The sequence below is a fragment of the Hemiscyllium ocellatum genome, chromosome 24 (assembly GCF_020745735.1).
Source record: "Hemiscyllium ocellatum isolate sHemOce1 chromosome 24, sHemOce1.pat.X.cur, whole genome shotgun sequence".
NCBI lineage: Eukaryota > Metazoa > Chordata > Chondrichthyes > Orectolobiformes > Hemiscylliidae > Hemiscyllium > Hemiscyllium ocellatum.
Window position 1 is genome coordinate 8,265,153 of NC_083424.1, and position 14,949 is coordinate 8,280,101.

Here is a 14,949-nt window from a genome sequence, read left to right on the forward strand (position 1 = left end):
AAATGGAGCTGGTGTCTTGGAGCTGAAGTGATTGATCTCCAAGAACCATAACCATCATCCTTTATGCTCAATATAACTGCCAACACTGGAATTTTTCTTCAAATTCTTGTTGATCGCAGTTTTGCTAGGGCTCCTTGATGTCATACTTTGTCAAAGGCTGCCTGCATGTTGAAGATAACCTGTCACCTAATCTAGTTGTGCTCCTCTAGCCCCTTTTTTTTAAGGCGTATGATCAAGTATCATATTTGGCCATGTTAGCAAACAGAAGTGACCATGTAGATGTTTATTAGTCTGGAACAAATCACTGTTGATTACCTATTTATTTTGAGCCAAAATAGTCATAGATTCATAGAGTCATAGAGATGTACAGCATGGAAACAGACCCTTTGGTCCAACCAGATATCTCCACCCAATCTAGTCCTCCCTGCCAGCACCCGGCCCATATCCCTCCAAATCCTTCCTTTTCAAATACCCATCCAAATGCTGCTTAAATGTTGCAATTGTACCTGCCTCCACCACTTCCTCTGGCAGCTCGTTCTATACACGTACCACCCTCTGCGTGATTCCCCATGTACAAAGCCATGTTGACTATCCCTAATCAGTTCTTGCCTTTGCAAATACATGTACATCCTGTCCCTCAAGATTCCCTCCAACAACTTGCCCATCACCGACGTCAGGCTCACTGGCTTGTCCTTACCACCCTCTTGAACAGTGGCACCACGTTAGCCAACCTCCAGTCTTCCAACACCTCACCTGTGACTATCGATGATACATCTATCTCATCAAGAGGCCCAGCAATCACTTCTCTCACAGAGTTCTAGGGTACACCTGATCAAGTCCTGGGGACTTATCCACCTTTACCTGTTTCAAGACATTCATCACTTCCTTCTTGGTAATCTGGACATTTTGCAAGATGTCACCATCTATTTCCCGACAGTCTGTCTTCCATATCCTTTTCCACAGTAAATACTAATGCAAAATACTCATTTAGTACCTCCCCATTTTCTGCAGCTCCACACAAAGGCTGCCTTGCTGATCTTTGAGGGGCTCTATTCCCTCCCTAGTTACCCTTGTGTCCTTCATGTATTTGTAAAAACTGTTTGGATTCTCCTTGAGGTAACTTCGGCAAATGTAATTATGTCCCAGTTTTGCTCTCCTGATTTCCCTCTTAAGTATTATCCTACTTCCTTGATACTCTTCTAAGGATTAACTCAATCTATCCTGTCTATACCTGACATATGCTTGCTTCCTTTTCTTAACCAAACCCTCAATTTCTTTAGTCATCCCTATACTTATCAGCCTTTCCTTTCACCCTGACAGGAATATACTTCTCTGGATTCTCGTTATCTCATTTCTGAAGGCTTCTCATTTTCCAGCCGTCCCTTTACCTGCGCACATCTGCCCCCAATCAGCTTTTGAAAGTTCTTGCCTAACGCAATCAAAATTGGCCTTTCTCCAATTTAGAACTTTAACTTTTAGATCTGGTCTATCCTTTTCCATCAGTATTTTAAATCTAATAGAACTATGGTCGCTGACCCCAAAGTGCTCCCCCACTGATACCTCCAGGCACCTGCCCTGCCTTATTTCCCAAGAGTAGGTCGTTTTGCACCTTCTCTAGTAGGTACATCCACATACTGACTCAGAAATTCCTCTCCATCTAAACCTTTAACACTATGGCAGTCCCAGTCGATGTTTGGAAAGGTAAAATCCCCTACCATAACCACCCTATTATTCATACAGACAGCTGAGATCTCCTTACAAGCTTGTTTCTCAATTTCCCTCTGACTTTTAGGGGGTCTATAATACAGTCCCAATAAGGTGATCATCCCGTTCTCATTACTCAGTTCCACCCAAATAATTTCCCTGGATGTATTTCTGAGAATATCCTCCCTCAGCACAGCTGTAATGCTATCCCTCATCAAAAATGCCAACCCCCTTCTCTCTTGCCTCCCTTTCTGTCCTTCCTGTAGCATTTGTATCCTGGAACATTTAAGCTGCCAGACCTGCCCATTCCTGAGCCATGTTTCTGTAATTGCTATGATATCCCAGTCCCATGTTCCTAACCATCCCGAGTTCATCTGCCTTTTCTGTTGGGCACCTTGCATTGAAATAAATGCAGTTTAATTTAGTAGTCCTACCTTGTCCCTGCCTGCCCTGGCTGTTGGAGTCGCTTCTGTTCTCAACTGTACCAGCCTCAGATTGATCTCTTTCCTCACTATCTCACTGGATCTCATTCCCCCCACCACCACCACCACCAACACCACCACCTTACCAATTTGAATCCTCCCGAGCAGCTCTAGCAAATCTCCCTGCCAGTATATTTGTCCCCTTCCAATTTAAGTACAATCCATCCTTCTTGTACAGGTCACTTCTACCCAAAAAGAGATTCCAGTGATCCAAAAATGTGAATCCTTTTCCCATACACTAGCTCCTCAGCCATGCGTTACTAATCCTACCCTCACTAGCTCATAGCATCGGGAGTAATCCAGATATTACTACTCTTGAGGACCTCCTTTTTAAATTTCTGCCTAACCCCCTGTAATCTTCCTTCAGAATCTCAACCTTTTCCCTTCCTATATTGTTGGTTCCAATGTGTACAATGACCTCTTGCTGCCCCCTCTCCCCCATGAGAACATTCTGCACCCTCTCTGAAACATCTTTGATGCTGGCACCGGGGAAGCAACATTCCATTCTGCTTTTTCTCTGCTGGCTGGTCTGTCTGTACCTCTAACAACACAATTGATCTCTTGGAAGCCGACGTACCCCTCGTTGCATTAGAGCCAGTCTCAATACCAGAAACTTGGCTGTTCGTGCTACGTTCCCTGAGAATCCATCACCCCCTACGTTTTCCAAAATAGCATACCTGTTTGAAATGGGTATATCCACAAAAGACTCCTGCCCTCAGTGCCTACCTCTCTCTTACCTTTCCTGGAGTTAACCCATCTTTGTGATTTTTATCTGAGACTTCCCCCCCCCCCCCCCCCCCCCTTGTATAACTGGCATCCATCACATAGTGTTGTTGTTGCAAATTCCTCATTGTTTCCAACTGTCTCTCCAACCGATCCATTCAATCCAATAAGATTCGCAGCCAACAGCATTTATTGCAGATATAATCCGCACTAACCCTTAAACTCTCATTAAGCTCCCACATCTGACAAGAAGTACATATCGCTCTATTAAAGGCATGAAATATGACAAGAGCATAGTGCATCTTAATCTTTTGTTGGAACATTGTCAGCTTGAAGTTTACAGTTCAAATACAGCATCGCTTCTCCCAGGCTTCGTTAGTTTAACCTGAGTCTTCAATATTACATAACACTTGCACGGTTTCCTGTTGCATTGAGTTCTTGAAGTCAGAGGGATTTTGAGGTTGCTGTATCTGTTAGCGTTGCAAGAAGCAATGAAATTTCTTTGGAAATGCTTGATTTGTTAACTTGTCTATTAGATTGATCTGTGAAGCTGTCTGCTGGGCAACTTCATAATTTTGTACTTCAAGTTCCTGAGGAAAGAATGTTAGCATTTAAATTCATCTGATGTATGATTATGTCTATCTCTTTGAAAAATTGAGATGAAACATGTAACAAATATTACATTTTTGAATTTTGATTTCATCGTGGAGCTGGATAATTGTGGATGAGTTCTGTGCTGTTGTATTTTTAAAGAGCAGAAAATCAATCCAGAGCAATGACCTAAATACGTCCGTTCCAAGAAACCTATGACTGCTTTTATACTATTGGATTTATGATGGGCAAAGTGACCACATTTAGGCAATTAGTTTAGCTTTGATTTCAGAACAGAAATTTCTCAGATTTTTCAGAAGAGCCCAAGTTTAGTTCAGAAAGTAGGATAGTTTCTCCCAGAAGGGGAATCATGTCAGTTGGAAGGAATCATTCACCTGAATAGAAATTGTTTCCACTATGTGGAGATTCCAAGCTGGAAGAACTTGTGTCCAAGTTTTCAGGTTGCTGGAACCGAGTAAGGTTCCTCCATCAGCGTTTTGAGGGGTTCATCCTAGCAGACTGAGGATTTTTTTTAAATGGCTTCCATTGTCAAAAGTAAAATAAGCTGGAAAGCCATAAATTAAGTGGAGATTTAAAAAATTGAGATTAGAGTTAGTTTTCTGGGATCAAGTCTCTGTAATGGGCAGTTTGAAATTAGTTAATTTTAAGATCTTTGTAACTGTAACCTTTGCTTGTTTGTTCATTTGAAAAAAAAAGTCCTGTTGTGGACACATTTATGTTAACCACCAAGTTGGCCAACTGCAAAAAAAAAAGTCTGCAAAATCAAGTCTTGAGTCCTGACTTGTGTTGGCCTCAGAAGCACAGAAGTCGTATTTTGCTTTTAGTGCTGAACTGCTGCAAAACAAGGATAAATATTTGTGATTTTGTCTTGCCAAAAACCTGTCTTGCCAAAAGCATGACATAAGTAAACCATGCCAGTTTGAAGAGTTTTAAAAGTAGTATTTGCTATAATGAGGCATGTTTTTTTTCAAGTACAGGAATCATTAATTTGCTTCATTCTGTAGGTTACTTTTTTTCCCCACTATAAAGGCTTTTTTGACAAGGTTCCTTTTTTATAGAATCTGTGTTGTTTTTCATAAACACTTTTTTTCGTCCTTTACTTGTACTTATGATTTGAGAGAGAGATTACAAACTGCCTCTTGCAGGATTTGCAGCTAGTAACCTTAACACAGATTTCATTAATCAGCACAAGAACAATAGTACTCAGTTTGGGCTTTCTTTTCCATCACTGTAAACCATCCTGCACTTGGGGAAAAAAAGGCAGTTAATTATCTAAGCTGCTTATCAAGCAGATGATGCATGGAGTGTTCACATCAACAGATAAACTTGGTCTTGGAATAAATTAGGCTAAGTTTGGGAACATGGAAGAGTTTGAGTTGATATAATTGCTAATTTTAAGCTGCTTTTTAGTAATTTGGAGAATGGAATATGATACTGGGGAGTAAAATTAGCATGAATGATTGATTTTAGACCACCATTAATTACATGAGTTAAAAGAACAACAAAGACTTGATCTGTCTTTGTAGTTAATTAATTTGGAGTCACAGGCCTAATAGGCAAGTTGAGTTTTTTTATTCATTCACAGGATAAAGATGTCACTGGCTAAGCAACATTTATTACCCAGAGGGCAGTTAAGAGTCAACCTCATTACTGTGGGTCTGAGGTCACTTGTAGGCCTTTCCAGGTAAGTGTGGTAGTTTTCGTCTCTAAAGGACATGAGTAAACCAGATGGGTGTGTTCAGCAATCAAATATGTTTCATAGATATATCTCTGCTGGCCTTTTCTGAAAGCTGTCAGTAAATCATGAATTTTCTTGGCTATCGTAATTAGTACAATTTATATTTACTCGAAGTTTCGACCGGATGCATTAGTTAGTATGGGATGAGGATGGTCAAAACTGAAAGTACACTTTTTTGATCAGCTTCCATCAAGCAATTTGATGGAACTACACAATTTTTAAAGTGTGGCAAGATGCTGATGCGCACTGTCCTTGTGATTTAATTTGTAATCTGTCATTAGAAACATTTGCTTTCCACCAGCAATCTACAGAATTCCATCAGTCATATATATTTGTGCAATTATGCAATGCTGCTCAGGAGATTGGGACCCTGACTCTGTTTTTGTGGAAAAATGAGAAGATTTATTTTAAGTTGCATTCAGTCCTAAGAAGTGCATGTTATCCAATCAACTCATGAAAATTAGTCTCCTAGCCTCCTGTTAAGCATTTTCAGGCAGATCTAATAACGTTAAACAAGATGTGCTTCCTCTTGTGCCTTATCTGTTCATTTTTATGATTTTAGTTGCATGGTGTCATCAGCTGAATTCCTGATTCATGATAGCGGAATGTTTCATTTGTTTTGTTTGAATTGAGCTACTTTATATTCAATTGTATACAGTCAGTTAACATATTCTCAGGAAAGTTAAAAATTTAGTGTGTAACAGAGGAAGCTAAACTTGAAAATTAAACAGTTGCATTATTCTATGCTGTTCAAGGTTAATGTCCGCGTTGGTATTGCTTCCACCTCGGCCTCCTTTGTAATTGTATTGAGCAGTTGGACATTTTAGAATAAGGAATGCTACTACCACAGCAACTAAGTATAATTTTAGGACCTTGTCAGGCATGGCCAAGTTAATGTTTTTGTGAAAACTGGAACAAGTCCCAGCCTAACAGTGTTGTGGCTCGACTTTGAGCCTCTGGATGACAGCAGTTGAAGAAGACAGCTCACCACCACTGCCACCTCAAGGGCAGCTAGGGATGGGCAATAAATGTGACTCTAACCTGCTACAAGTGAATAAATAAACCTGGAGATTTAATGATCCTGCTGCTGATTGGAAATATTTTGTGCAGTGAGTGGTGGAGATTGTAGAATTGTACAAATCTGTAATCTTAGCCTGTTTCTTTGTGGTCCTTTGACTCTAGTTAAGTCTTGCAAATGTGTAATGTTTATGTAGGTGTGCTGTTGGCAGCATGTCTAATTGCAGTCTAACAGGAGTAACTTGCCATAAAAAACCGAGCAATATTCTGCCACTAGCATATATATGCAAGTTCTGCCAGTAAGCTGAATGGATGTGGAAGTGATAGTTTAGTCTCTGCTCATTCACACTTATTTTAATTAGATTAGATTCCCTACAGTGTGGAAACAGGCCCTTCGGCCCAACAAGTCCACAACGACCCTCCGAAGAGCAACCCACCCAAACCCATTTCTCTTCATTTACCCCTGACTAATCCATCTAATGCTACGGGCAATTTAGCATGGCCAATTCACCTAACCTACACATCTTTGGACTGAGAGGAAACCAGAGCACTCGGAGGAAACCCACACAGACAGTTGCCCGAGGCCGGAATTGAACCCGGCTCCCTGGCACTGTGAGGCAGCAGTGCTAACCACTGAGCCACCGTGCCACCTAACTTATCTTCGCAAGAAAGGTGATGCGGTGATTGTGTAATTTTGTTTTGCGTCAAGGCCTAGGAATGGAGAATCATCCAGACATTTCGTTCCTGATTATTAGCCAATGACCCTTGCTTTTAAAGTAGGGATGACGTGGATGTTGAAAGCGTTGGATTCTTATGTTGGCTGTTTGCAGTCTTGAGTATTTCATTCCCTTATGTAGTAGCTCACAATTGCTTTCAAATTTTAATTTTTTGATTTGCATGTTGTGTGGGGAAAAGGGAGGTCACAAGTATGCTGAATCCACTTGTTAACTGAAAAAGCTAGATTTCCCTGTCGTAGCTTCTGTTAAACTGCCAGTCTCCTGGCTGCTGCAAGGCTATCCTCCTTGCACAACTCCTGGTTCTGTTGAGTTCAGTAATGTGAAACGTTTAGATTTGCATGGCTCGAAACTGCTTCAAATGGCTTTGGAGTCCTAACCTTTTATAATGATTTTAATTTTCATTTGGAAGGACAATATTTCTATTTCTTTGACCTTGTAATTGCTGCCAAAATGCAGAGCTTGCTAGTTCTTGGCTTCATATGAACAGGAATATTAAAGCACAATTTATTTAATACTTCATTATTTGTTGTCACGTACTGTATAAAGTGATTGACTTGAGCTCAATTTAAATGAATCAACAGTCACAGAGGCAATTTAACTGCATGGATTTATGAACAATATTCAGTCTGTCTGCAGAACTATTTTGATTTGAGCTTTCTAAATATAATCAGGTATCAAAAAGACTTTTTGGAATACTTTTCGAAACCAAACTTATGTTTTGTCAAGCACCTGTTCTCGTATTGGAATTTTTGGCTTTTGTCTAGCATTCACTGCTGTCGAATTGAGCCACCTGTGTAAGTGAACAACTGCTGTATCTGTGAAGAATTGCAATAGTGTGTGCTTTGTATAATGGCAATTGAACAAACGTGCATGGCTATATTTGTTAATGGAGGAATATTGCACAGTTGAATGATCATTTGATTTTAAATTTGACTTTCTTAGTCATTGGACATTTGAATTAATTACAATTTATAACCACCTTGTGAATATTTGACTGCTTAAAATTACATACTTGGACAAAAATGCACAAGTGTCATTATTTAATTGTTCTGGTACATCTTTCACTGTTTTGGCCTACTTTGAAATTAAAACAAAAGATTCAAAATGCAAAAGGATTGCTTGCTAAATTTGATCATTTGAATTTACACTTCAACAATTTGGCAGTTAATTTTAACTCTACTCAGTTTCAACATCAGTGTTCATTTGCAAAATCTTGATGAAAATAAGAAATAAAGACGAAGGTCATAGCTTTGTCACAATTCTTACAAATACAATTAATTTAGAAGTGCTATGATCATCCTGAGAGGAAATTTGGCACCTATTTTATGCATAACAAAGCCCTACAGAGAATGGAAGGTGGGCAGTCTGTTCAAGTTTGTGGTGCTGGTTAAGGGAGGTGCTGGACACTCCATGCTATGGGATTCTTAGCATCTGCCTGTTGAGGTCACGATCTTGGTTTGACGTATCACTGAAGGTATGCATACCCTACAGTGTTAGAACCTCTTATTGTGATGTCTGTGTGTTAAGTGGGCACACAGATTTCAATGACACAAAGTAGTTGTGCTTAGTTTCAAAAATAATTCTTTTTCTTTGAAACTGCGCACCCGTTGTTTCTTAAAATTAATTTTGAAAACACTCCAGTTTTTGCTTGTGCCAGGAGTAATTGACACGAAACCAGCATTATGCCCCCTTGCTACAGTTTAGTGGAATCCCCAGGGAGCTTCATATCCCTACAGCATTTTTATATGCAGGTGTGAATAGTGATTTCCCTGTCTATTGGATGTTCAAAAGTTTTCAATTCCACTACCTTGTGTGTTAGATGGTTTGATTCAGTCAGTTTAGGTGCTTCAGGGATGTAAATTTGATGTGTTTTGTGTTTTTTGCTATGGCACTCTGGTTCTCAATGTTGAAAGTGTTACTTGAAGCTCAAACTCTGAACTCTGTCATATGAAGGCTCCAGAAAGAGACTGAGAGACTCTCAAGGTAGGGAATTGAGCCACAGTAAAGTCAATCCCTCGAGATGTAAAGGTAAGGAAATTCTCTCTGGAATAAGTCCTGTGAAAGAGTGCGTCTGCGATTAACTGGATTGGATGTTATCCTTGTTTTGAAATCTTTAGTTTTTTTATACGCACTAATAACACCAACTGGGAATTATCATGCCTGTAATTTTGAACTTTGGTCAAGTAACTTCTTAACTATGTAAATCCCAGGGAACACAGTCTTACATTGTATAATCTCCCCTTGTAATGTAACCATTAGAGTACAGGTATAATTGTGATGAATCTATGGGTTTCACTCCCTCAATCCAGTAAGTACATTCCTGATGAAAGGTTTATGCCCAAAATGTTGACTCTCCTGCTCCTCGGATGCTGCCTTACCTGCGCTTTTCCAGACTCTCACTTTGACTCCGCATCTTTCCTAAGATGTAATACATGATTTAATTTATGGGTAAAACGCTCTTGTCAGTCTGCTATGATCTGATTGTACTTTTATATGTTAATTCTTGTAACATACATCATCAAGACTGGGTTCTGGTTTAGCTGCATATTTTGAAGTTTATTTGCAAGGCTGACTAGTTATGCGGTTTTAAAATCTCCAACTTGGACACAGTCTGGCTTCTGTGTTGACTGAAGACATGGAGCAAAGATAACAGCCTACTTGCAGTTGCTTTTAGGACTGCTACTGAAGATGATATGGGTATATTTTCATACTGGATTTTCATCCCATGTCATCATACTATCTATCTGTCTTAAAGGTATACTGTTTATCCAATCTGGAATCTATGCACAAATACAATTGTAGCCATACTTGCTTGCAATTCTCAACATGTATTTTAACCAGTGCTTTGTACTAGTTGAAATATGATTTCTATCTCCTTGTATCCATCCCGCAGTCCTCCTATATAGGTTAGTGTTCCATTATCCCTGCCTCGCTTCCCACTCTACTTTGGCTTCCCACTTTCTGAATATTTTGACTTCGACCAAAGATTTGGTTTCAGGCAGCACTCTCTTAAATTCTGTTTCTTCATGTGGTTACCTCCAGATTCCTGTGTTAGAGTTGGAAGTGACAGTTGAAAACCTGGGCAAGTTTCCTTTTACCACCCAGTATTCATCAAGGGACGCTGTGACAGTGCTGCTGGCAGGTGTCTCGATTTTCAACATGCCAATACCCATGTAACACTGTGTAAATACAAGTCAAGGTAACTCCTCGCACAACCCCTTCCTACCCAGCAGGTTGTCAGCTAAGTTTTCAATGCAAATTAATTTCTTGAAGAATCACTAGCAATCACAGTGATTGGACTGTAGTCGTGACCTGTTTGTGTATAAATGTGTATGTCATGGCAAAAATGTTAACTAGAAACGTGAACTTTGAGTTAGGAATAAGATTGCATTAAAAAGCTTGATATCAGTTATCCTGACTTTGAAGTGCTGTTTTAATAAATTTAACCGGTTTTATTGTCTAAACTGTAAGTGGTGTGAATGTGGCCAGGATAGTGCTGTTTCACAGCACTGGCCATTCTTCATCCAGAAACATTCCTGAGTTTTTAAACAAACACTAAACGAATCTGTTCTTGGGTCTGTAAATAATTGGCATAGCATTAGAAGTGAGGAGACACAACGCTACCATAAATGGTAAACTGCCAAATGTTGGATCTGTGTGTTATTGCCATTAATAGCTTCTGAAGTTGACAGGTCTGCTGTATTCCCCTTGATGAAATAGTGGACATAAGGCATGATATAGGCTGAGTTTCCAAAGTAGTTCTTTGTTTAAACCTTTTTATCTTGTGTGTGGATAAGAAATTGTCTGCACATCTGAGATATCTGTATATTTGAGAACGGGTGGGAGAGGAATTGAAACTCTGAGTCTACTGCACTTTGTCCTGTGAAGGTTAATGATGGTAATATTAGAGTAAATACTTTTTGCTTCTATTCAAATTTAATGCTATTGACATTCACTTTGAGAGATTTCAAATTTGTCTATTGTTGACTGTTCCAAAATGTGGCGGAAGACAACTCTTTTATGGGAATTAAGGGATGATCAAATAAATCCAGGAGTATAATTTTGAATTTTTCTTTCTCTTGCAAGCTCCCTGAAGAATAACTGAAGAAATGTGGTGTGAATGAACGATTGCTCCTGTTGGTTTCTTGCTCCTGTTGCTCAATCTTATCCAAAAGTGAACTGAGATGCATAACAGCTGACAGGAAGCAACATTGAACTGCATTTGGTTTGCAATCAGAGAAATGATATGCATAATGTTCCTGATGAAATTAAAAGTTAAATATTTTGTACAGGCAAGAGAAGAGATTGGACAAGAATAAGACAGTTTGCCATTGTGTAGAATTTATTAACAATCCGTAGGTATGGCACAAGTTCCCCAGATCACTAGCATAAGCATGCACATAGGTTGACTTATTGAGGAGTGATCGTTTAGTTGTTAAGGAGAACAGTTTTGGCGAATGGAAAGACAATGTAAATTCCGTCTGAGCATATTTATGAAGGAATAGGATGGAATTATCAGACATGCTAGAGAGATGTTGAACTGAGAACTAGTTTTGTCAGTGCCCCATTAGACGATGTGAAGAAATTAAGACAATGGTTCAACCGTTATACTGCAAAAAAATGAGAGGTTTAAGCATTGAGGTCATGAAATTGAAGAAAGTTTGAAGATTGTTGGAAGCCTTGCTGATTTTTGAAATTTTTTAACAAATCATATTGGGATTGGAGCTTTGAACCATGAGATGAGAGCTAAAGGCAACCTTTGGACTGTGAACAGCAGCTTGTGTAAGCTAGCTGTTGTTTGTTTTTGAGGCCAGGTCAGAAGATTAATTGCAGATTGTTTCTTGATTTTAAAAACACTATTATATAGACACTTGGATTCCAGAAAGGCCTTATGCTGAAGCATATGGCAGATGTTTGAATGTTTACTGAGACCTCATGGAGAGGCAGTCTGGCAGAGAGAGGCCAGCATTTACCTGGTGTTTGAACTGTATTTGTGTCAGGATGTTGTCCACAAAAGCGATAGGTTTCTACCTGTTTGTCTTCTAATGAGCAACTATTGAAAGTTTTGGAGAGTAGAATTTGTTTTTAAAAGCTAAATGAATATTCCTTGGAGCCTACTGGAAGCTATGTGCATGCATTAGTGTGGTCAGAAACCAAACAAGATATCAGCCTATATGCAAGTGATCTCCGGGATTATGGAATTTAAATCAACTGGCTGGTTATGTCTCATTTATTTTTCTCTTTTGATTTATATCTTAACTTTTTATGTGAGAATGGGGACTAGAATTAAAGAGGATAGGATTTTAATAAATATTAATTAACTACTTTATTGTTTTATTTTGCTCTGCTCAAGCTCCTGTATTGTTGTTAAATTATTATATCGCCTCAAGTTGTAAACCTGGTGTCTCGTATTGAGTATTCTCAAAGTCTGGTACTGGCTGTTCGAAAGTCTGGTTAAAATCCATTGGGGTTGATTTTGAGAGTCATTGCGTATTTTGATGTTACTGTGTTGCAAACGCAAGGATCGAGAGGCAGATTTGATTTGGCTGTTTGTCTCTGTTCTAACAAGACGTTGAGTGCAATCATCTGTCAAAAGTGATAAACCTAAGATGAATTGCAGTTTTGGAACAACTGGAAGAGAGATTAGATTTCCACGAATGTGACTTTGGGGGTGGGTAGACATGTTAACTTATTTACTACTGCCTTAGACACTGAAGGCAGTGACATCAGCAGTGTTGAAGAGCAAAGTTCCACAGGTGCCTCACGTGCAACCATTTACAGCTGTTTCAAACCCAATGTTGTTCAGTGAAGTAATTGTTCAGTTTATCAAACATAAATCCAGAAATGGATTTTAAAAAGAAATGTGCTGATATGCTTCACTTGAGTGGTATATGATTCATTATCTTTGTTGAGAATCACAGTAATCTAATGTTGATTTTATGTTGGTGCAAGGGCTTGTTGAATTATTTGAAGCATCACATTTGGAATAAACTTTCAGGGAAATCCAGATTTTTGCTATCTTGTGGAACTGCATGTTTGGCTTTAGTAGGCCAGTTAGTGTCAGCATTGTGGAATTTGGGCACAAAGATAAATGGAGAGGCGAGCCTTGTGCTTACAGTTATTTGATGGGCAGTCATGATGTACTTAGTGGTTCTGTAGAAAAGTGTATGAAAATTGAAACAAACTACTTACTGGTGAATGTCAACAGGCCTGGCAGCATCTCTGGGGGAAAAAAACTAACATGTCAAGTCTGGTGACCTATCCTGTTCCCCAAAGTGTAAGTGTTTAAATCTTGCTCCATGTCGAAGGAGAACATGATGTACAAGTATTCTTCAGATATCAGGGTTGCTTCCTGGGAATGTGTGATTTCCTTTATAAAGGTGTTTTGCGTGTGTACTAGTATCAAGATGTATCAAATCTCTGATCTATTTGTCATTATTGCTATTTTTGCCAAACTTGTAGTGTTGCTCCTGCTTTTTATGTATTTTTAGAGGTGTTCGTTTGGGGTGTGGAGGCTCATGATGGCTATATTTTAGACAATACTGCTATTAGTTTGCATTCTGTGACCTAAATGTTAAGTTGTTTTATCATTGTCCTTGGTTAATGTTTTAGGGTGTGGTCAGATCTAGCTGTGTTGAATTTCCAGCTGTAACTGTCTGTCTCTGCAACCTGCTGTTCTGTTTTTTTTGCACATGCTCTGTAAAGCAGGGTGGGTAATGTTGCGAGTAGTAGTAGTTGGGCTGAAAGCTGATTGCTGTCTGAGAGCTGAGGAAATGAGAAGTTCGAAAGAATTACCAATATGAGAGCCAGCAATTCGTTAGAAAGGGATGTTTCACAGCCTCTGAGCAGAGTTACTGACACTGAGCTGTGAGTTTAATGTGATATGAGTGGAATTTGTGATAACTCAGCGTAATTGCAATTTGAGTGTTGTGGCTACGGGCAAGCCTTTGACAGAACACCAGTGAAGGTAAGAGATTGCACTCTGGGACTGAGAAAAGAGAAGAGCAAAAGAATTCTGTGCCTTTCATGTAAGGGAGACATGTAAAGCAAAGGACTTAATGCATTTTTTTGGGAAGGGGATGATGTGCAGAATAAATCATCAAGTAAGAATTTTAAATTATTGCTCAGAAGAAAATGATCATGTGATGTTAATGCTTTTCTGGGATTTGCAGCTTGATTTCACTTCACTTCACTTTTAAGATTTATGTAATTTATTTTGACTCATGAAATCATGTGTGCTCTAAGTGGATTTTAGTCGAAGGTTTCTAAGTTCATTTTATTCCACAATTCAGTTGTGAATTTGCTATTGCCAGTTAGCAATGACACACAAGCAAGGTGAATTTATTCACACCTGATTGTCTTTTGAATTCGTAGAAGTGACACTTCTTGAGATATATATATATAGAAGATGTGCATTGGACTTCTATTAAGGTTCACTGTTTACTTGCTGTGTCTCTAGGAATAGAAAAAGAAGTTGAAGTATTGCATAACCTCGTACTAACTGGTGGACGGAGCAGCTGGAACTATTTAAACCATTCGGTTTCAATCTCTAAAAACCATAGTAAATCCCGTCTCCACAGGGGTTTTACAGATGAAGTTGTTTCTGGGATACTAACTTGGGAGTTAACTGTTAATGCATTTCAGGAGAATCTGAAGTTGAATATATATGCACACATATAATTTTTCAGTATTATCCACATTTATGGATTTGGGAATGGGATAGGAATGGAGCAAGAAAGATGAAGTAGTGAATGCAAATATCAAATTACTGCAAATATGAGCATAATCTGCAGAGCACCTGGAAGGATTTGACAAGTCTTGAAGTGTTTACTTGGAGGGTTTCTGTTTTCTCATTGATATTTGAATCCGTAACAATGATTAGTTTTGTTTGGGGCATGCAATTCTACCAGACTTCGGTGTTTAATTTTGTGCTCCG

General features: G+C 39.0%; 1 protein-coding gene across 13 annotated transcripts in view; it reads left to right on the top strand.

The window, feature by feature from the left end:
• Nucleotides 1-14,949, top strand: part of arvcfb (ARVCF delta catenin family member b) — a 323,925-nt gene that overhangs the window by 150,391 nt on the left and 158,585 nt on the right. The window contains exon 1 of one of the 13 annotated variants that reach the window (XM_060843429.1): nucleotides 5,183-5,205. The exons of 11 other annotated variants lie outside the window; for them this stretch is intronic. The gene's annotated coding sequence lies outside the window, so the exon portion shown is untranslated. Of the gene's footprint in view, nucleotides 1-5,182; nucleotides 5,206-13,751; nucleotides 13,981-14,949 lie in introns of those variants that run through there. One more of the 13 variants, XM_060843428.1, reaches the window with a different exon arrangement.